The sequence below is a fragment of the Triticum dicoccoides genome, chromosome 7B, assembly GCF_002162155.2.
Source record: "Triticum dicoccoides isolate Atlit2015 ecotype Zavitan chromosome 7B, WEW_v2.0, whole genome shotgun sequence".
NCBI classification, from domain to species: Eukaryota; Viridiplantae; Streptophyta; class Magnoliopsida; order Poales; family Poaceae; genus Triticum; species Triticum dicoccoides.
In genome coordinates, this window is record NC_041393.1 from 352,756,293 (window position 1) to 352,779,276 (window position 22,984).

The window sequence follows — 22,984 nt, forward strand, 5'->3', positions numbered from 1 at the left end:
GGAGACCGCCGCCACCGCCCGACGCCTCGCCGCCGACCCAGCCGCCCACCGGAGCCACGTCCCATCACCGGAGTCGCCGCTCGTCGCTGCCGTCCAGCCCGCCGAGGTAGCCGCCGCCGCCGCCGGTTTTCTCCAAAAAACCGTACGTTTTTTTAGAACCCGCGGTTTTTTTTAGATCGGTTTTTTTCCCGGCTTAGTTATTTAGCGAATGTCCGTTCGTACGTTCGTTTTAACGAACAGTTTTCACTCGTTAGCCGCAGACAGCGAACGTTCGTTCGTTAGCCTGTTCGTCAGTTTTTCTTTTTCCAGGGTTTTTCCGCCATTATTTTCGATTGCAATTTCTGCCCTGGTTCGTTTTAGTTTATCTTTTCACTCGTTTATCAGAATCAGGCGATTCAAGCGCCTAGATCTTCGTCCCGAAGCCCTCCTTATGTTTAACCAACTTGGATAAGATTTTGCTACTGTAAAATTTGACTTAAGTCCAGATTAGTAAACGGATCTTGTTTCTTCCGCAGCTTGAGTTTCGTTGCTTCATTCGATTTGATTATTTTTGCAAAACGGAGTTCTTAAGTTGAACTTCCTGGTTAGATCTCTTATTTGAGTTTTATCCATGCTTCTAGTTGAGTGCTTATTGTATGCTTGTTTGTTTCCGATAGAGTACCCGGAGTGCGAATCGTGCTACTATGAGTCTCTAGGTTTTGCGGATCATCAGCAAGGCAAGTAACACTTTGATCATACCTCTTTACTACCCAGTTTTATTGCATTAGATCAATCCTCAAACAATTGCATGGTTAGGATCTGACTAACATGTGGGTTCTGGGAAGTAGATGAGGTAGTACGTATTTACCTGTTTATTATCAAACCTTTGGGAACTACTTCTACGTTGCTTATATTGCTCTGCTATCCTCGTAGACATGGTTTGCTTCGAGTGATTCATGACAGATGTGCGTAATGTTAATTAATGGTTGAACTAAGGTGGCTACTTAAATACACATCTAGGTGGATTGCTTGAGGCACTCTAGAGTACCAAGTGGTTGTCAGGGCACTTGGAGAATCCAGTGTTGTCCTAGGATATCCCGGAGTACCTATGTGATCATCCTACGGTCCTCCACCCAGGCTCAAAGGGATCATGAGATTATTCATGCTAGAAACTTCCGTGTGCAGCCACAAGCCAATATGGGCTCTGGCATAGTTGAGTAAGTTGTGTGAAGCTCTTGAAGAGGTAGACTAGCAGATGTAGTGGGTTGTAGGTGGTACTGTCTACCCAGAGTAGAGAGTTAATGCTTCAGAAAGACTGTGTCTCGAATCTCCGACCATGGATGTATTCGAGTCTTGTGGGCAAAAGTGTGCAAACCTCTGCAGAGTGTATAAACTAATCATGGTTAGACGTGTCCCCGGTTATGGACATCTGAATATATAGTTCTTGGATTATCATGTTGATCTCATCACTCTTAATATAATTTGATTGGGTTTAATGATGATGTTTAATTGGGATTGAGTTGGAGGAACCTTCTCAATGTTTAACAACCACGATGATAGTTAAATAAAGTTTATTCCTTTGTTGTAGGAAAAAATTGGCTTTATGCCAAACTGTAATCATAGAGCTTTCCACCAGCCATATATGCATGTAGTGATAGCATTAATTCTATTCATTACTCTATGTGTTACATTGCCAGCATATTCCATGTGCTGACCCATTTTGGGCTGCAACGTTCATGTTGCAGACTTTTCAGACGGCGAGTAAGGTGCCATAGGTCGTTGTCTTTCACTCAGTGATGTCGTTGGAGTTGATGGACTCACTTTATCTTCCAAGCCTTCCGCTGTTATCGTTTTAGATGGCCTTAAGCCATATTTATTGTAATAAGTTCTCTTTTGAGACATTTGATGTAATAAGTGTGTGATTGCTACTCCGTTATAATCCTCAAGTACTGTGTGTGTCAGCATTACCGATCCAGGGATGACACTAATGCATAGAGATCGGAATGTTTGAGGTCTGGTCACTACAAGATGGTATCAGAGCACACGCTGAATGTAGGACACGACCACTAAGCTAAAGCCCTAGATCACTAATCTCTTCTCATTTCTGACTCATCTCCCTTTTCTACTCTTTAGGATGGCGGATGCAAGGAACAAGTTTGCACAGCCGGATGAAGATACTCCTTTTGGACGACACTTGAAGGAAGACACTAGATACCTGAACATCGGAATACCAAGCTTCACCGAGACCTACATCGCCACTTTGCCAGAAGAGGAGTGTTGGATGATTCGAGTTCAAGTTCCAGGAAGGACGTTCATGCCAGTCACTGAGCCCATAGAGTTTTCCTTTGATGTACCAACCTGGAGTCTAGGAAAGAGCATGGCAGCCCACAATACCATGGGACGCATTGGAGAAGTTTACCACAAGGATCTCAAGGATACTATCTACCAGATTTGTGGGCGCCGAGATGAGCAATGGGAGATGATCAGCACCAGGAAGGATAGATCTATTGCAGTTTTCATCCAGGAGTTAAACTAGCACATTCATCGCCAGGAGAACCAGATGTGCGCAGGCATGATAGATCTGAAGAAGGCAATGACCAGGATCACGGAGGAAATGACGATAGTCGTGGAGAAGAATGCCGATCTAATCAGGAAGCTAGGAGTATTCATGGGAGACCCCACGCCAAGAGGAGAAGACGATGATTCCACTTGCCTGGAGAACCACATCATCATTGACGACACCGACTCAGACCCTGATGATAGCGATGATGACTATGTTGATGAAGCTGGAGCAGATATCATGGAGTCTTCCACCGAGCAATTTTTCTAGTCGACCACCATATCAGTAGTAGTATTCCCCCATGTATATAGTATAGTCCGAGCACTTTTGTAACGATAGTTAGATCGATATATGCCCTTGTTTGAATTGATATGATTGTATTTGTCTCATGTGCATATGGGCAGTGTTTTTCCTCTAGACCTCATTCTATTCTATTGTATCATCTTTTCTAAACCATTAGATGCCTCCGAGACATGACAATGGATTTGCTTTCCCGCCGGAGCTCACTCAGTTAATCCAGTAGCAGAATGCATTGATGCAGATACTAGTCTAGAATCAGAATCAAGGGAACAACAACAACAACAACAAGAACCCACCACCACCACCGCCACCTGTTGATCACTTAGCCTGTTTTCTAAGGCTGAATCCGCCAGTGTTCTCTAGTAGCACCGAGCCGATAGTTGCAAATGATTGTCTCCACAAGATTGGAAGGGAGTTGACCACTGCAGAATGCACAGATGCGGGGAGAGTGTGTTTTGCCGCGCATCAGCTTGATGGACCTGAAGCATCATGGTGGGAGAATTTCACAGCCACTTATCCCATCGACATAGTCACATGGGACCAGTTCCAACAGGCTTTTCATACTGTCCATGTTTTAGCAGGAGCTATGGCCATGAAGAAACGCGAGTTTCGCAACTTGCACCAAGGAGGACGCACATTGGGCCAGTATCTGGATGATTTTAGCAAGTTAGCACGTTATGCCTCGGATGACGTCGCTACGGATGCAGCTAAGCAGGAGAAGTTTCTAGAAGGACTGAATGATGAGCTGAGCATGCAGCTGATGGTGGCAACCTTCAATAACTACCAGGAGTTGGTAGATAGAGCTCTCATGATTGAAGGGAAGCAGCAGCAGATTGACAACCGCAAGAGGAAGTATGGACAAGGGAAGTACAATTCTGGAGCTCAGCAGAGACCCCGTTTTACCCCAAACTCTAGAGGACCCCTTCAACATAACCATGGAGGTCACAATCATAATGGAGGAAGTTCGCATAACCATTGTGGCCCCAAGAATGGGAATGGTAATGGAGGAAGCAACGGTCAGAACCGTTCCAACCCAGCAATGCCCGCCAAGAAGGATCTAAGTCACATTACTTGGTTCAAGTGCGGGAAGAATGGACATTATGCCACAAAGTGTTTTGAAGCAAAGAATGGAAATGGCTATGGAAGCTCTGGGAAGAAGCCCAAGCCTTTCAACAGGGGACAAGTGAACCACGTTAGCATGGAGGAGGTTGAAGCGCAACCCGATGCAGTAATAGGTAAGTTTTTGGTTAAGTCATTTACTCCAATCGTTCTTTTTGATACTGGTGCATCGCATTCATACATATCAAGGTGATTTGTGGATAAGTTTAAACTGCCAACCCAAGCCCTTAGGTCACCCATGTTAGTAACCTCGCCAGGAGCAGAGTATATGGCTAGTCTATGGTGTGATCGGTTACCATTAAGGATTGGTAACTACGTGTTTCCCTCAGACCTAATAGTATTGGAGTCACAAGGACTGGATGTGATATTAGGCATGGATTGGTTATCGAAGTATGGAGGGAACGTTGACTGCGCCAGTAAGTCGATTTTGCTTACCACCCCAGAAAGAAGAAAGATTAAGTATGTATCCCGACATGTGCCGAAGAGGACTCAAGTGAATTCCTTATCAGGATTTGTACAGGAGGAAGTACCAGTGTGAAGGATTTCCCTGATGTATTTCCAGAAGAGTTGCCAGGAATGCCACCGGATAGAGACATTGAGTTCTTGATTGAGCTTTTGACAGGCACAGGGCCAATATCTAAGAGACCATAGAGGATGCCCGCAAAGGATTTGGAGGAAATTAAGAAGCAAATTAAGGAGTTACTGGATTAAGGCTACATTCGCCCAAGTTCGTCACCTTGGGGATCACCAGTGCTTCTAGTGGAGAAGAAGGATGGATCGTTGAGGATGGTTGTTGATTATCGCGGCTTGAACGAGGTGACGATCAAGAAGAAATACCCACTGCCTATGATCAATGATCTGTTTGACCAGTTGCAAGGAGCTAAAGAATTTTTCAAGATCGATCTATGATCAGGATACCATCAGCTGAAGATTCGTGAGCAGGATATACCCAAGACAGCTTTCACCACAAGGTACGGGCTATATGAGTATACTATTATGTCATTTTGTCTGACTAACGCGCCTGCCTATTCATGAACATGATGAACAAGGTGTTTATGGAGTTTTTGGATAAGTTCGTCGTGGTGTTCATTGACGACATACTAGTCTACTCGAAGAATGAAGAGGAGCATAAGGAGCATTTGTGTTTGGTAATTGGGAAGCTCAGAGAACATCAGTTATATGCCAAGTTCAGCAAGTGTGAGTTTTGGTTGAAGGAAGTTGGATTCCTTGGACATGTTATATCCGAAGAAGGAATAGTAGTAGACCCTACCAAGGTTGTCACTGTGACAAATTGAGAAGCACCCATGTCAGTTGGAGAGATCCGGAGTTTTCTTGGACTCACAGGATACTACCGGAGATTCATTGAGAATTTCTCTAAGATTGCCAAGCCCATGACAGAGTTGTTGAAGAAGGACCCCAAGTTTGAATGGACTGAGGAATGTGAAGCCAGTTTTCAGGAGTTGAAGAAACGGTTGGTTACAGCTCCGGTGTTGATTCTGCCAGATCAACGCAAGGATTATCAAGTGTATTGCCACGGTTCTCGTCGAGGACTTGGAGCAGTGCTTATGCAGGAGGGAAGAGTTGTTTCATATGCCTCACGACAGCTAAAACCCCATGAGTTGAATTATGCTACACATTATTTGGAGTTAGTAGCCGTAGTGCATGTGTTGAATACATGGAGACATTTTCTCATCAGAAACCACTGTGAGGTGTACACGGATCACAAGAGTTTGAAGTATATCTTCAGGCAGAAGGAGTTGAATCTCAGGCAGAGGAGATGGTTGGAGCTCATTAAGGATTATGACATGAGGTTGCATATCATCCCGGAAAGGCTAACGTAGTAGAAGATGCGTTGAGCCGCAAGAGTCATGTCAATACACTCATGACCGGAGAGTTACCCAAGGAGTTAGCAGAGGATCTTCGTGAGCTATGTTTGGAAATAGTTCCGAGAGGCTATGTAGCAGCATTGGAGATTCAGTCCACTTTGATGGAGAAAATCAGAGAAGCTCAGAAGACTGACAAAGAGATTGCTAACATAAAGGAAAGGATGAGCAAAGGAAAGGCTAAAGGATTTCGTGAGAATGAGCACGATACCTTATGGTTTGAGGACCACGTATATGTGCCTAATGATCCAGAGATCAGGAAGTTGATTCTGCAAGAGGCCCATGATTCGCCGTATTCGATTCACCCAGGAAATACCAAGATGTATCTGGATTTGAAGGACAGTTTCTGGTGGACCGGAATGAAGAAGGATATTGTGGAGTATGTAGCAGTTTGTGACGTATGTCAGAGAGTGACGGCAGAACATCAGAAGCCAGCTGGATTGTTAGAATCATTGCCTATACCCGAATGGAAGTGGGATAAGCTAGGCATGGATTTTTTCACGGGATTGCCCAGGACTCGTTCAGGCTATGACTCGATATGGGTTGTAGTCGATCGTTTGACGAAGGTAGCTCATTTCATCCCAGTGAAGACCACTTACACCAGTGCTAAGTTGGCAAAGATATATATGACCAGAATCATATGTCTGCATGGAGTTCCGAGGACCATTGTATCAAATAGAGGAACCCAGTTTACCTCAAAGTTCTGGAATCAGTTGCACGAAACTTTGGGTACCAAGCTAGAGTTCCGTATAGCCTTTCATCCACAGACAGATGGCCAGACTAAGAGAGTGAATCAGATTCTGGAGGAACTGTTGAGAGCTTGTGTGGTAGACTATGGATCTAGTTGGGACGAAAATTTGCCAAATGCAGAGTTCTCTTACAACAACAACTATCAAGCCAGTTTGAAGATGGTCCCTTTCGAAGCTTTGCACGGAAGGAGGTGCAGGACACCGTTGCTATGGGATGAAGTTGGAGACCGTTAGTTGTTTGGACCAGATTTGATTAAAGAGTCTAAAGAGAAGGTTAAGTTGATTCACGATAGACTCAAGGTAGCCCAGTCCAGGCAGAAGAGCTATGCGGATTCGAAACACAAGGAGACAGTTTACAAAGTCGGAGAAAGAGTTTATCTTCGTGTGTCCCCACTTCGAGGAGTTAAACATTTTGGAGTTAAGGGAAAGTTAGCACCATGTTTTGTGGGACAATACAAGGTTGGAACGTATGGGAGAAGTTGCTTACAAGTTGGAATTGCCCGAAGGATTGTCAAGAGTTCACGATGTGTTCCACGTTTCTCAGTTGAAGAAGTGCCACGCAGAGATGGCCGATATACCTCTGAGAGATACAGTGCCAATGGAAGCGATTCAGTTGGATAGAGATTTGACCTACGAGGAGAAACCAGTGAAGATTCTCGAGTTTGCCAGCTGAGTCACACGTAGCAAGGTTATCAAGTTCTGCAAAGTTCAGTGGAGCCACCATAGAGAGGATGAAGCCAACTGGGAACGAGAGGAAGACCTACGAAAGGACCACCCACACCTATTTTCTAGCCAACCCGAATCTCGAGAGCGAGATTCATCTTAAGGGGGGTAGGTTTGTAACATCCCAGATTTTAAATTTGGAATGTTATACATTAGATCATCATTGCATATCATATTATATTGCATTTTGGCTTGATCCTAGAAATTCTACGCAACTCAAGGTTCCACGGAGAGAGATGGGGATTCCGTTATTTCATATTTGAGTTTTCTCCAATTTTGAAAAGGGGATGGTTTGATTTTAATTATTTTCTCTTCGAATATTTCTTTTATGAAAATAAAAGAGAGGGGATAAAATGACTTCCCCGAAATAAAGAAATATTGGAGATTTAATATTAAAATCAAAGAAGAATTTTATTCAGAGTTTTATCACTATTTTATTTGAATTAGGAAAAATATGTGTTTTTCAAAATTGCATTAGAGGCCCAAATAATTGTTCACTTTGTCCGCTATATTTTTAGAGGGCGGGGAAAATTTATTTCTGGATTTTTCGAGTCCGTTTAGTATTAATATTAATTGTTTTTCTGTACGCGGAATTTGTTTGAAAAGTCAACCGACTTAAAGGGTCGTGTCCGACCCGGACACTGCGCCCGGCCGGCCCTTTAAGAGCCGGGAGGCCCGAGCCGCAGCCGCCCCGCCCCGAAACCTAGCGCCGCCTGATTCCCGCCAACGCCGCCGCCGGATTTCGCCACCGCGGCCGCAAGCCGCCGCGCCGCCGTGTCGTTCCGCCGCCACCAGAGACCGCCGCCACCGCCCGATGCCTCATCGCCTACCCCGCCGCCCACAGGAGACGCCTCCCATCGCCGGAGCCGCCGCCCATCGCCACCATCCCGCCCGCCGAGGTAGCCGCCGCCGCCGCCGGTTTTCTCCGGAAAACTTATTTTTCTAGATCGGTTTTTTCCCGGTTTAGTTATTTAGTGAACGTCCGTTCGTACGTTCGTTTTAACGAACGGTTTTCAATCATTAGCCGTAGACAGCGAACGTTCGTTCTTTATCCTGTTCGTCAGTTTTTCTTTTTCCAGGGTTTTTCCGCGATTATTTTCGATCGTGATTTCTGCCCTGATTTTCGTTTTATTTATCTTTTTCCTTGTTTATCAGAGTCAGGTGATTCAACCACCTAGACCTTTGTCTAGAAGCCCTCTTTCTGTTTAACCAACTTGAACAAGATTTTGCTTCTGTAAAATTTGACTTAAGTCCATATTAGTAAACGGATCTTGTTTCTTTCACAGTTTGAGTTTCGTTGCTTCGTTCGATTTGATTCTTTTTGGAAACCGGAGTTCTTAAGTTGAACTTTCTGGTTAGATCTCTTATTTGAGTTTTACCCATGCTTCTAGTTGAGTGCTTATTGTATGCTTTTTTGTTTGCGATAGAGTACCCGGAGTGCGAAGCGTGCTACTACGAGTCTCTAGGTTTTACGGATCATTAGCAAGGCAAGTAACACTTTGATCATACCACTTTACTACCCAGTTTTATTGCATTAGATCAATCCTCAAACAATTGCATGGTTAGGATCTGATTAACATGTGATTTTTGGGAAGTAGATGAGGTAGTAACTATTTACCTGTTTATTATCAAACCTTTGGGAGTTACTTCTACGTTGCTTATATTGCTATGCTATGCTCGTAGACGTGGTTTGGTTCAAGTGATTCATGACAGATGTGAGTAATGTTAATTAATGGTTGAACTAAGGTGGCTACTTAAATACACATCTGGGTGGATTGCTTGATGCACCTTGGAGTACCAAGTGGTTGTCAGGGCACCTAGAGAATCCAGGGTTGTCCTAGGATATCCTGGAGTACCCGTGTGATCATCCTACGGTCCGCCCCCATGCTCAAAGGGATTATGAGATTATTCTTGCTAGAAACTTCCGCGTGCAGGCACAAGCCAATATGGGCTCTGGCATAGTTGAGTAAGTTGCGTGAAGCTCTTGAAGAGGTAGACTAGCAGATGTAGTGGGTTGTTGGTGGTACTGTCTATCCAGAGTAGAGAGTTAATGCTTCACAAAGACTGTGTCTCGAATCTTTGACCATGGATGTATTCGAGTCTTGTGGGGAAAAGTGCGCAAACCTCTGCAGAGTGAATAAACTAATCATGGTTAGACGTGTCCCCGGTTATGGACGTCTTGAGTATCTAGTTCTTGGATTATCATGGTGATCTCATCAGTCTTAATATAATTTGATTGGGTTTAATGATGATGTTTAATTGGGATTGAGTTGGAGGAACCTTCTCAATGTTTAACAACCACCATGATAGTTAAATAAAATTATTCCTTTGTTGTAGGGAAAAATTGGCCTTATGCAAAACTGTAACCATAGAGCTTTCCACCAGCCATATATGCATGTAGTGATAGCATTTATTCTGTTAATTATTCTATGTGTTATATTGCCAGCATATTCCATGTGCTGGCCCATTTCGGGCTGCAACGTTCATGTTGCCGACTTTTCAGACGACGAGTAAGGTGCCATAGGTCGTTGTCTTTTACTCAGTGATGCCGTTGGAGTTGATGGACTCACTTTATCTTCCAAGCCTTCAGCTATTATCATTTTAGATGGCCTTAAGCCATATTTATTGTAATAAGTTCTCTTTTGAGACATTCGATGTAATAAGTGTGTGATTGCTACTCTATTATAAATCCTTAAGTACTATGCGTGTCAGTATTACCGATCCAGGGATGACACTGATGCACAGAGATCAGACTGTTTGAGGTCTGGTCGCTACATAGTCCAAGGTATGTGAAAGGCAAAGATCCAACTTTACAACCAAAAGAGATTGCGAAACTGGCCAGTTCCACTTCATCCACATTAGTAGGAAGCATAGATGGCTTGTGATAATTTATATGAAGCCCAGTGGACTGTGAAAACTTGAGCAACATTTCTTTGAGAGCCAAAAGCTAGTTTTCCTCGGTAGGTAAAATTATCAAAGTATCATCTGCATATCGAACTATTGGATAGTCTGGATCATGATTGGGGATTGGCAGCTTTAGGATTCCTTTGTGCAGCAAATCATCCACATCAGATTATAAAATATCAGCAGCCAGAACAACACAGCAAAGGGGAGGAGGGTCACCCTGCCTAACCACCTTTTTGCAAGCAAAGTGTTTCCCAGGTACTCCATTAACTAAGAAATATGAAGTACTAGTTGAAAGGAATTGTTTGACCCATAAGATCCATTAGTCAGGGAAACCTTTGTGCCTCAAAATCTGATAAATTGCCTCATGCTCTATTGAGTCAAAAGCTTTTTCAAAATCCAGCTTTAGGATAACAATTTTCCTTTTGGACTATTGGCACTGATGCAAATATTCCAAGGTCCAAGCTACACAATCCTGGATGGTCATGTATTTGATAAAACCATATTTATTTTTGTGTATGATGATACGTCTCGAGCATATCTATAATTTTTTATTATTCCATGCTATTTTATTATTAATCTTGGATGTTTTATAATCATTATATAGTCATTTTATATCATTTTTTAGTACTAACCTATTGACATAGTGCCAAGTGCCAGTTGTTGTTTTCTGCATGTTTTTACATCGTAGGAAATCAATATCGGACGGAGTCCTAATGCCCCGCCAATTTATGATGATTTTTTATGGACCAAAAGGAAGAAGATGGGCCCTGGTTGCACCTTGGGGGAGTCCCGAGGAGGGGACAACCCACTAGGGCGCGCCAGGAGGCCCAGGCGCGCCCTGGAGGGTTGTGCCCACCTCGGGTGCCCCTGGACAGACTCTTTGCTCTATAAATACCCCAATATTCAAGAAACTCTAGGGGATCAACGAAATTTTCATCCAGATGCCGCAGAGTCTAGAACCACCAGATCCAATCTAGACACCATCACGGAGGGATTCACCACTTCCATTGGTGCCTCTCCGATGATGTGTGAGTAGTTCTTTGTAGACCTTCGTGTCCGTAGTTAGTATCTAGATGGCTTCCGCTCTCTCTCTCTCTTGATTATCAATACAATGGTCTCTTGGAGATCCATATGATGTAAGTCTTTTGGCGGTGTGTTTGTTGGGATCTGATGATTTTCGAGTTGATGATCAGTTATATCTTTTTATATCCATGAAATTTATTTGAGTTCTTTGATCTCTTATATGCGAGATCTCTTATAGTCTCGTATTTCTTCTCTGATATTTGGGTTTTGTTTGGCCAACTTGATCTATTTATCTTGAAGTGGGAAGAGGTGCCCGGTAGTGGGTTCGAGCTTACCGTGCTTTTTCCCAATGACAGAAAGGGAACCGACACGTATGTATCGTTTCTACTATGGATAAAAATATGGGATCCATATCTGCCGCAATAGATAAACGGACCTTGTCTACATCATGTCATCATTCTTATTGCATTACTCTGTTTTTCCATGAACTTAATACACTAGATGCATGCTGGATAGCGGTCGATGTGTGTTGTAATAGTAGTAGATGCAGGCAGGAGTCGGTCTACTAATCTTGGAAGTGATGCCTATGTAATGATCATTGTCTGGATATCATCATGATCATTAATTTCTATCTATTGCCCAACAGTAATTTTTTCACCCATTGTTTGCTATTTTTCTCGAGATAAGCCACTAGTGAAACCTACGGCCCCCGGGACTTCTTTCTCATATATTTGCCTTGCGATCTACTTTTTCATTGCGTTTTTTTTCAGATCTATTAAACCAAAAAATACAAAAATACCTTGCTGCAATTTATTTGTTCCGTGACCTATTTATCCCATCTACAAATTTACCTCACGTCCTTTGCCTATCTTGAGGCGCCGTACCCTGAAAGGGATTGACAACCCCTTTAACACGTCGGGTTGCGAGGTGTTGTTATTTGTGTGCAGGGGCTGTTTACGTTGTGTTGCTTGGTTCTCCTACTGGTTCTATAACCTTGGTTTCATATATGAGGGAAATACCTACCGCCGATGTGCTGCATCGTCCCTTCCTCATTGGGGAAATACTAACGTAGCTTCAAACGGCATCAAAAGGATTTTCTGGCGCCATTGCCGAGGAGGATCTTCAACATAACTAGGTTCCTAATCACAAATCTCATCTCCTTGCAATTTACATTATTTTCCTCTCATTGTCCTCTCCCCCACTTCACAAAAATTCGCCGTTTTCTTGTCAGATCTGTTTTTGACTGCAATCTTGTTGTGTGGTCATCATGACTCAAGATGACACCAAACTATGTGACTTCTCAAATACCAACAACAATGATTTTATTGGCACTCTGATTGCTCCTCCCACCACTAGTGCGGAGACTTGTGATATTAATACTGCTTTGCTGAATCTTGTTAAGAAAGACCAATTTTTTGGTACTCCTAATGAGGATGCCGCGTCCCATCTTAATACCTTCATGGAATTATGCGATATGCAAAACAAAAAAAATGTGGACAATGATGTGGTCAAGATGAAATTATTTCTGTTTTCTTTGCGTGATTCTGCAAAAATTTGGTTCTCTTCTTTGCCTCATAATAGTATCATTCTTGGAATAAGTGCAAAGATGCTTTTATCACTAAGTATTTTCCTCCCGCAAAAATTATTTCCCTTAGAACCCAAATCATGAATTTCAAGCAACTTGAACATGAGCACTTTGCACAATCTTGGGAAAGGATGAAAATGATGCTAAGGAATTGCCCAACTCATGGGTTCAATCTTTGGATGATCATACAAAAATTTTATGCGGGGTTGAATTTTGTTTCTCGTAATCTTTTAGATTCCGCCCCGGGTGGTACTTTTATGGAAATTACCTTTGGTGAAGCCACCAAATTTCTTGATAATATCATGGCAAATTATTCACAATGGCATACCGAAAGGGCTCCTACTAGTAAAAAAAGTTAATTTGGTTAAAGAAATTTCTTCTTTGAGTGAAAAAGTTGATGCTCTTATGAAATTAGTTGCTAGTAAAAGTGCTCCTATTGAGTTTAATGATATACCTTTGTCTACTTTGATTGAGCAAAATAGTGATGCCATAGATGTGAATTTTATTTCTCACAATAATTTCAACAACAATGCTTATAGAGGTAATTTTAATCCTAGGCCTTTTCCTAGTAATTCCTCTAATAATTATGGTAATTCTTATGGAAATCAATCTTACAATAATAATAGGAATACCTCTGATCTTGGGAGAAGTATTAAAGAATTTATCAACGCACAAAAGGTTTTCAACACTTCCATAGAAGAAAAGTTGAATAAGATTGATGATTTGTCTAGAAGTGTTGATAGAATCGCTCATGATGTGGAAAATATCAAGATGAAAATTTTTGTGCCTAAGGTAGATGAATAAATTAAAGCTCTTTCTGTTTCTATGGATGAAAGTAAGAAAAGAGCTGCTATGGTTAGAGCTAAAAGAGAATTTTTAGAAAAAGCGTTTTCTAGTGATTTCTTTTGCAAAAGTGATGAAGATCTTAAAATGATTGGTGTTTCTTCTATTGATTCCTTGATTAGTAAAATTAATATTGATGAAAAAGGGAGTGGAGAAGAGTCATCTTTAGGTAGAAGGCGTCCCAATATTTCGGAGGGTGAAAATCTTGTTGATAAAATTGATAAAAGTGGGTTTGAAGAGGTCAAAACTTTAACTAGTGATGTGCCCACTCTTTTGGATTACAAAGACTTTAATTATGATAGTTGCTCTTTGATGGATTGTGTTTCTTTGTTGCAATCCATGATAAATTCACCCCATGCTTATGAGCAAAATAAAACTTTTACTTAACATATTGTTGATGCCATGATGAAAGCTTTTCAAGAAAAAATGGAATTAGAAGTTTCAATTCCTAGAAAATTTCATGATGAATGGGAACCTGCTATCAAAGTCAAGATTAAAAATTATGAGTGTTTTTCTTTACGTGACTTGGGTGCTAGTGTTTCTACAATTCCGAAATCTTTATGTGATGTGCTTGGTCTTACCGATATTGAAGAATGCTCTTTAAATTTGCACTTAGCGGATTCTACTATTAAAAAGCCTATGGGAAGAATTAATGATTTTCTTATTCTTGCAAATATAAATTATGTGCCCATAGATTTTATTGTTCTTGATATTGATTGCAATCTGTCTTGTCCAATTATTCTTGGTAGACCGTTTTTACGCACTATCGGTGCAGTGATTGATATGAAAGAAGGCAATATTAAGTTCCAATTTCCTTTGAGGAAGGGTATGGAACACTTTCCTAGAACAAGAATTAGGCCACCATATGAATCAATCATGAGGACATTTTATGGATCTAGAATCAAAGATGACAAAACTTAGATCCTTGCTTTATGCCTAGCTAAGGGCGTAAAACTATAGCGCTTGTTGGGAGGCAACCCAATGAATATAATTTATTTTTTCTTTTTGCTTTCTGTTATTGAGTGTTAGCACAATTATGCTACTGTTATGATTGTGTTTTTTTGTTTTAATTAGTGTTTGTGCCAAGTAAAGCCTTTAGGATCTTCTGGGGTGATGGTTGTTTGATCTTGCTGAAAAAGACAGAAACTTTGTGCTCACGAAAATAATTATCATAAATCACAGAAAATATATTTTCCATGATTATTTTTTAAGAAGATTAAAATACAAATTATTATGGTCTTCCTAATTTGGTAGAATTTTTGGAGTTACAGAAGTATTATAAAGTTCCAGATTACTACAGACTGTTCTGTTTTGACAGATTCTGTTTTCTTTGTGTTGTGTGCTTATTTTGATGGCTCTATGGTTTTCTTTGATGAGTTTTTGCCATAGAAAAGTTGGAATACATTAGATATAATACAAAAAAATTAAGAATTGGTTTGACAAAACACTTATAGTAGTGGTTTTCTTTCTTTTACTAATGAATCTCACAAGGTTTTGTTGAGTTTTGTGTGATTGAAGTTTTCAAGTTTTGGGTTATCTTAGAATGGATGAAAGAAGGATAGAAGAGCCTAAGCTTGGGGATGCCCCGGCATCAAGCTATTGTCCAAGAATGAGCAACCAACTAAGCTTGGGGATGCCCCCGAGTGTCATCCCCTCTTTCTTCTAACGACCATCGGTATTTTACTCGAGACTATAGTTTTATTCGTCACATGATATGTGTTTTTGCTTGGAGTGTCTTGTATGATATGTGTATTTTCTTGTTTTATTTTGTGTTTTAAGTCATAAATCCTTGCTAGACACACCTATTTGAGAGAGCCAAAATTATGTCATGACTTGTTAGACTTGCTCTCTATGCTTCACTTAAATTTTTATGAGCAATGGACTTGCTCTAGTGCTTCACTTATATCTTTTTGAGCACGGTGTGCTTAGTATTTTTGAAGTAATGCTCTCTTGCTTCACTTAGATTTATTTGAGAGTTAGTAATTTTTTTAAGAAATTCTCTCTTGCTTCACTTAAATTATTTTGAGAGAAAGAAAATATGTTATGCCCATGATCTTCACTTATATTTGTTTGAGCTTATGAAAAGCAACACATGAAAATTAGTCCCAAAGTGATAGATATCCAAGAAGGATAAATAAAGAAAAAAATATATGTCATGAAGATCATTGGACAAAATAAACTTTATTATTAGTAATAGTTTTGAGATATGATGATGTGATATGTGAGTTATGTTGATGAGTAATTGTGCTCTGGTAAGAATATTGGTGTTAAGGTTTGTGATTCCCTATGGATGCACGAAAGTCAATAATCATGCAATGAAAATTATATCCTACTTGTGGTGCATTATTCGGTGCTAATTACGCTTAATGCTTGCTTATGAGATTATTCCTTTCTTGGATGGTCGCTTCTCAATCTTTTTGCTAGACTTCAATTTGCACCAAGTATGACCTCGACTTGTGCATCCAAAATCCTTTAAACCAGTTCAGCCACATGAGTCCACTATATCTGCCTATATGCGATATTCTTTTGTTGTTCTAAGCAAATTTGCATGTGCCATCTCTAATCTTCAAAATGAACTTCTCTTTTGTGTGTTAGTTTCGCTCGCGGAACGGTAACGGGTAGCTAATATTTTGCATGCTAGATGTGTTATTCTCACGACGAGTGTTTATTCACTTGTCATTGCACGAGAGTAAGGCAAAGGTATTTGGGATGCCCAGTCTTGAAATGCAAAAATGAATTTACTTTATGTTGTCAAATAATAAATTCCTTGGAAAGTGTTGGTATAGAGGGCACCCATTGATACGACTAGCCATGGAAAGTGAAAGTTTTGGTGGAAAAAGGAATAAACTTTATTTTTTGTTTGGGAACCGCCTATGATATATCTAGCATGGAAAGTGTTGGGATGCTCCAAGTCGTTTTCGTTGGTGGGATGGATACACCTCCCAAAATGTTTTTATCTCTAATTTTTCACTTTGAGCTCTGGCACCTCTACAAATCCCTACTTCCCTCCGCGAAGGGCCTTTCTTTTACTTTATGCAATTTTTATTTTTGAATTTGAGTCTCCATCCTCTCTTATAAAAGCACTAACTAGGGGACAATATGATCGTACTTAAGTATTGGGTGTAGCTAATATTCGAGTGTGTTTCATGAATGGATCAATGTTTGAGGATGATGGGCTAGAGATAACTTGTTTTGTCATTGATATTTTGAAAGACATGGTTGCTTGTTGATATGCTTGAGTATCTTAATTATTATGTCAAAACTAGACTATTGCTTTGAATCACATAAAAGTCCAAATGTCCATGCTATAAAGAAAAGAATATGATATGACATGATAAAGAGCACTCCAGATCAAAAAAATTGTTTTTATCACTTACCTACTCAAGGACGAGCAGGAGTTAAGCTTGGGAATGCGGATACGTCTCCAACGTATCTATAATTTTTGAATATTCCATGTTGTTTTATTATTAATCTTGGATGTTTTATAATCATTATATAGTCATTTTATATCATTTTTTGGTACTACCCTATTGACATAGTGCCAAGTGCTAGTTGCTGTTTTCTGCATGTTTTTTACATCGCATGAAATCAATATCAAATTGAGTCCAAATGCCATGCCAATTTATGATGATTTTTTATGGACCAAAAGGAAGAAGATGGGCCCTGGTTGCACCTGGGGGAGTCCCAAGGAGGGGACAACCCACCAGGGCGCGCCAGGAGGCCCAGGCGCACCCTGGTGGGTTGTGCCTACCTCGGGTGCCCCCTGGACCGACTCTTTGCTCTATAAATACCCCAATATTCCAGAAACCCTAGGGGAGTCGACAAAATTTTCATCCAGACGTCGTAGAGTCCAGAACCACCAGATCCAATCTAGACACCATCACAGAGGGATTCACCACTTCCATTGGTGCCTCTCCGATGATGCGTGAGTAGTTCTTTGTAGACCTTCGGGTCCGTAGTTAGTAGCTAGATGGCTTCCTCTCTCTCTTGATTATCAACACAATGGTCTCTTGGAGATCCATATGATGTAAGTCTTTTGGTGGTGTGTTTGTTGGGATATGATGAACTTCGAGTTTATGATCAGTTATATCTTTTTATATCCATGAAAGTTATTTGAGTTCTTTGATCTCTTATATGCGTGATCTCTTATAGCCTCATATTTTTTCTCCGACATTTGGGTTTTGTTTGGCCAACTTGATCTATTTATCTTGCAATGGGAAGAGGTGCCCGGTAGTGGGTTCGATCTTACTGTGCTTGATCCCAGTGACAGAAAGGGAACCGACACATATGTATCGTTGCTAGTAATGATAGAAAGACAGGATCCATATCTGCCGCAATAGATAAACGGATCTTGTCTACATCATGTCATCGTTCTTATTGCATTACTCCGTTTTTCCATGAACTTAATACACTAGATGCATGCTAGATAGCGGCCGGTGTGTGGAATAATAGTAGTAGATGCAGGCAGGAGTCGGTCTACTAATCTTGGACGTGATGCCTATGTAAAGATCATTGCCTGGATATCGTCCTGATTATTTGAAGTTCTATCAATTGCCCAACAGTAATTTGTTCACCCATTGTTTGCTATTTTTCTCGAGAGAAGCCACTAGTGAAACCTACGGCCCCCGGGACTTCTTTCTCATATATTTGCCTTGCGATCTACTTTTTCATTGCGTTTTTTTCAGATCTATTAAACCAACAAATACAAAAATACCTTGCTGCAATTTATTTGTTCCGTGATCTATTTATCCCATCTACAAATTTACATCACGTCCTTTGCCTATCTTGAGGCGCCGTACCCCGAATGGGATTGACAACCCCTTTAACACGTCAGGTTGCCAGGTGTTGCTATTTGTGTGCAGGGTTGTTTACGTTGTGTTGCTTGGTTCTCCTACTGGTTCGATAACCTTGGTTTCATATTTGAGGGAAATATCTACCGCCGTTGTGCTGCATCATCCCTTCCTCTTTGGAGAAATACCGACGTAACTTCAAGCGACATCATATGCATATCATAATTTCCAACTGAAATCTATCAGCAGCCATCTTAGAAATGAATTTCAGTCCCATACTAGTAAGAGATATGGGCCTAAAATCATTAACAGTTTCAGGGAAAACCACCTTAGGAATGAGGGTGATATATGACTCATTTCTATTTTCCAACTTAGATGTTCCCTCATGAAAGGCCTTGGCTAGCTCATAAAACTCATTGCAGATAATTGGCCAACATTTCTTGAAGAAAAGACCATTGAAGCCATTCGGGCCTGGTGCTCTGTCAATTGGCATCCTCTTCATTGTTGAGTCCATTTCCGCTTTCTCAAAAGGTTTTACCAGCACCTCCAGATCCTCAACAGGTTTTATCAAAGCTGCAGGATCCAATGTCATATGAATTCCTCTGGCAGTACCCATTATGTTCTTAAAAGTAGACCAAAAAGCCCCCGCAATCAAAAGATGATCATTGGTAACAGTTCCATCCTCTAGTCTGAGAGTAGCCATTGAGTTCCTTCTATATCTTTCTGTAGCCATAGCATGGAAGAATTTTTTGTTTTCGTCCCAGACCATTATGGACCTGATTGTGCAACTTTTTGTCCAACAAAGATATTGTAAATGCAGAAGCTTCTCCATGGTAACTTAACAATCTTTCTGAAGTTGAACTTTGGCCTGAATAAAGGACTCAACTCCTCAAGTTCATCAAGCAGAAAAACGACTCTTGTGCATTTCTGAATCAGGATTTTGATTTTGGAGATTATATAACCAATCAACAAAATCATCTCTATCTCTTCCACCATAGGGGACATAAACTGATACTAGAGTCCAAGATTCACCATTATGCACAGATGTGAACTTAATGACAATGCCAAACTTTTTAATTTCAATCAGAGTGCTAGCAAAAAAGCTGAATTCCACAGAACCACAATTCCACCTGATGCGCCCACTGAGGGGCAAAAAGAAAAATTATCAAACCGCTTAGGAGAGAAAGACTTTATGGTATGATGATCAATGTGCTGCATTTTAGATTCCTAGAGAAAGACCATAGAGCATTGATTTTCTTCAATTTTCTGTCTAACTGCACACTGACGATCATCAGAATTTAGACGACGCACATTCCACCATAGCACACACCAATTTCTACTGCTAATATGATTACTATTCATAAATAAACATAAAAGCAAAAGATAGGTCTATGTAGACACACAGTGTGCTACACCACAAGTCACACAAAAGCAAGTGCACATCATGGATTACAGTTCCAGAAGATAAAACAAGACATCTAAGATAAATAGCAAATTTGAGGGCTTGCCACACCCAATCCAGAACATAGAATTTATTCATTGGAAGCTAATGAGGAAGGCTGCATCACGGGATCTGCCATAAGCATTTGCACTGAAATCTTCTCTGGGGCAATATCCAGTTCTGCTCCCATCTGTTGAAGCACCTTGATTGGAGTTTCAAGTGGGACCTGGTTAGCCTGAGCTTCCTCATCCATGCCATTTGCAGGTGCAGATGTGTCCTGAGAAGCCTCCCCCAAAGGTTTGGACTTAGGCCTCTTCTTCCTTGGCTGAACCATTGGCAATTCTTGCATAATTGGTTTGAAACCATCCCTCATAATAGATCCACCTGTGCATCTTCTCACACTAGTGTCAACAAGAGGTACATGAGCTTTCTTTCTCTTGGTGATCTTGTGCGTCTGCTATGCAGAGAAAGAAAAATGCTCTTCAGAGTTAGGCTGAGAAGGAAGGGCCACCTGAATATTCCCAGCTTCAGTGAATAAGGCTCGTGCCACAGGTCTACTGGAGCATGTTATAGTAAAATCCTCAGAAAACAACATCACCTCCTGAGTTATTTGAAGTGGTATTGGGAACTCCAGCTGAAAATCGTCCTCCCAAGATCTCTTGAGGTTTATCTGCAAGCACCTTGGGTTTGGCATAGAGTCCATAACCCCAACAGAAACCAACTGTTCAAAAGCTTGCAGCCAAATCATTTCAGGTGGAAAAGGTTGTCCATATGGCACCACAGGCAGAGAGATCTCCATAGCTGGAGCAGAGTAGAAAGGATGTACATATGGTACAATGGCGAGGTCATTGTTAACTAGCCCATCCACAACATTGACAGGTGAGTCCACTTCCATGACATCATCCAAATTTGCAGCACTCATTTTACCAATGGAGTCAGACTCAAACGCAACAGAGTTATAAAGCACTATGGAGTTTTGCTCTTGAACTGGAGACATCTAGTTTTGTTGTTGGAGATCATTGTGCTGCTGAACCTCATCATCATCACCCCAAATCACATGACCCCAATTGTGCACTGGTGGTGGCGGGGGACCAACGAGGTTTTCATTCTACCCAAGGGCCAGGAAAGGTGGCAATGCAAAGTTATGGTTGTCCGGAAAGAAGTCCCCAGGAAACGGATGCCGATCACCATTGAAAGGCATTGGATCTTCATCAGGTGGCATCTGCGCTGCCCAGTTAGCCCCCAGAATGTACAGCGGAGCAGTCCAAGAGACTCTGGCCCCTCCCCACGCAGCATACTCTGAAAAAACTACATCCCGCAGAACCAGACGTTCTTCAAGGTAAGATGTAAAAACAATGGTGCGCACCATGTAAGGATCATCACTAACCCAATGCTGAAAAGTACCAAAAGTATTGACTGCTGCACGGATATTCTCCATGGTACAATACTCTAGAGGTATTCCTAAGAACATGAGACATCCATGTCGAAAACTCTGAGCCCCACAGAAACCAATCCCCTCATCATGATTGCAAAAACACACAACCCGATCATTGCCCACATTGCAAATCAAAGGCTGAGAAGACCTAACAGTAGCATCACGAACTTCAAACAAACTCGCATCACAAATCAAAGGCTGAGAAGACCTAACCAAGTGGCCTCTTTGCTCCAAGAAATCCACCACCACTTCTCTAGCTTGCCCAATCTGATTTGGAGGGGGGCTGGCATTACCTCAGCGACTATCAAAGCTTCATGACAACGCACGATCGGGCTCGGCGGCATAACGAAGGTCCGGGGGAGATGAGCTTCGCCTCCATCGATGTTGTGATGTCTCACAGGCACATAGCGCATCGGGTCAAGCTCGAAGACTGCCATCTGAGGTGGTGGAGAGCTTGGAAATGGTGGAGTCGATGGTGGAATGGTGGATGGTGTCTTGGGCTCGGGGTTGATGGAACTGGACTTTGCAATAGCTGGCTCGGAACTCGAGGCATCCCGCTGGGGCACTAACACGGTATCAATTAGCCCGATACGTGAGACTGAAATATCTGGGATTTTTGGCTTCCAAAACCACCCTTGCTCCTTAGCGATACAATTACAATCCTTCCTAGAATGACCTACCCTTGAGCAAGCCAGGCACAATTGCTTGGACTTGCATTGAGCTGCAAAGTGGCCCTTTTTGAAACATTGCTGACATGTAAGCACTTGGTCCACCATGGCATTGACCATCGCCTCAAAATCATCAGAAATATTCTGCTCCTCATGTGTTACTGGGCCATTAGAATGTGGCTGCTCAACATGGGCTTCACTAGAATGGGCCGAAGAAGACTCCGGCTGGTCCACTCGATTCGAAGGAGCAAAAATCCCGCCCGAAACACCCGCGTGAGGCTGGTTGGACGTGTGTTCCGATCTACGATCATGCATGATATTTGCATTGATCGTTCCAAAAGTGATTGGCGGCGAGCTAACAGTCCACTGAAGATCCGGCTACAGGGTTGGATGAATGACCACACGTTCACAAGTAGGCAAATCATAACCCGCATCTAAAATGGTGTCAATGCATTTCTAGGTGGCCTCATATCTATAGCCTCTACAAGCATCACACTTTTGAAATATAGCAAATGAAAAATTCTTTCTAGTAGCAGATGGAGCACGAGATGACTTGTTGGGAGGTTTATGCATGGCAATCATTCCCAAAGTTGCATGCCTCTTAGAGGGACTAACTAAAACCCATTCAACATCACATTCTTTTTTCCAAATATGAAATTCCCGTACCCAATTAGGACCTCCTCTTCCCCAAAGATGAAAATAGCACTTAAACTGCGGTCAAGCATAAGATCTTAGATCGGTGATGAAGAATCCAACCTGCTTGCAGGAAACATTGAAAGAGAAAACCTTGTCATTGATCTGAGAAACCCAAAGATCCACTACAGTCCTCCAATAGCTGCCTCCAAGGGCGCCGCCATAGAGAAATCATCCAGACAAAAATCATGCCTACTAAAAGACACGATCAAAATGAATGATCCCATGCCCTCCATGGGGCGCACCATGAGACCAGTAGATCAAGAAACCTCTTCTACGAAAGCCA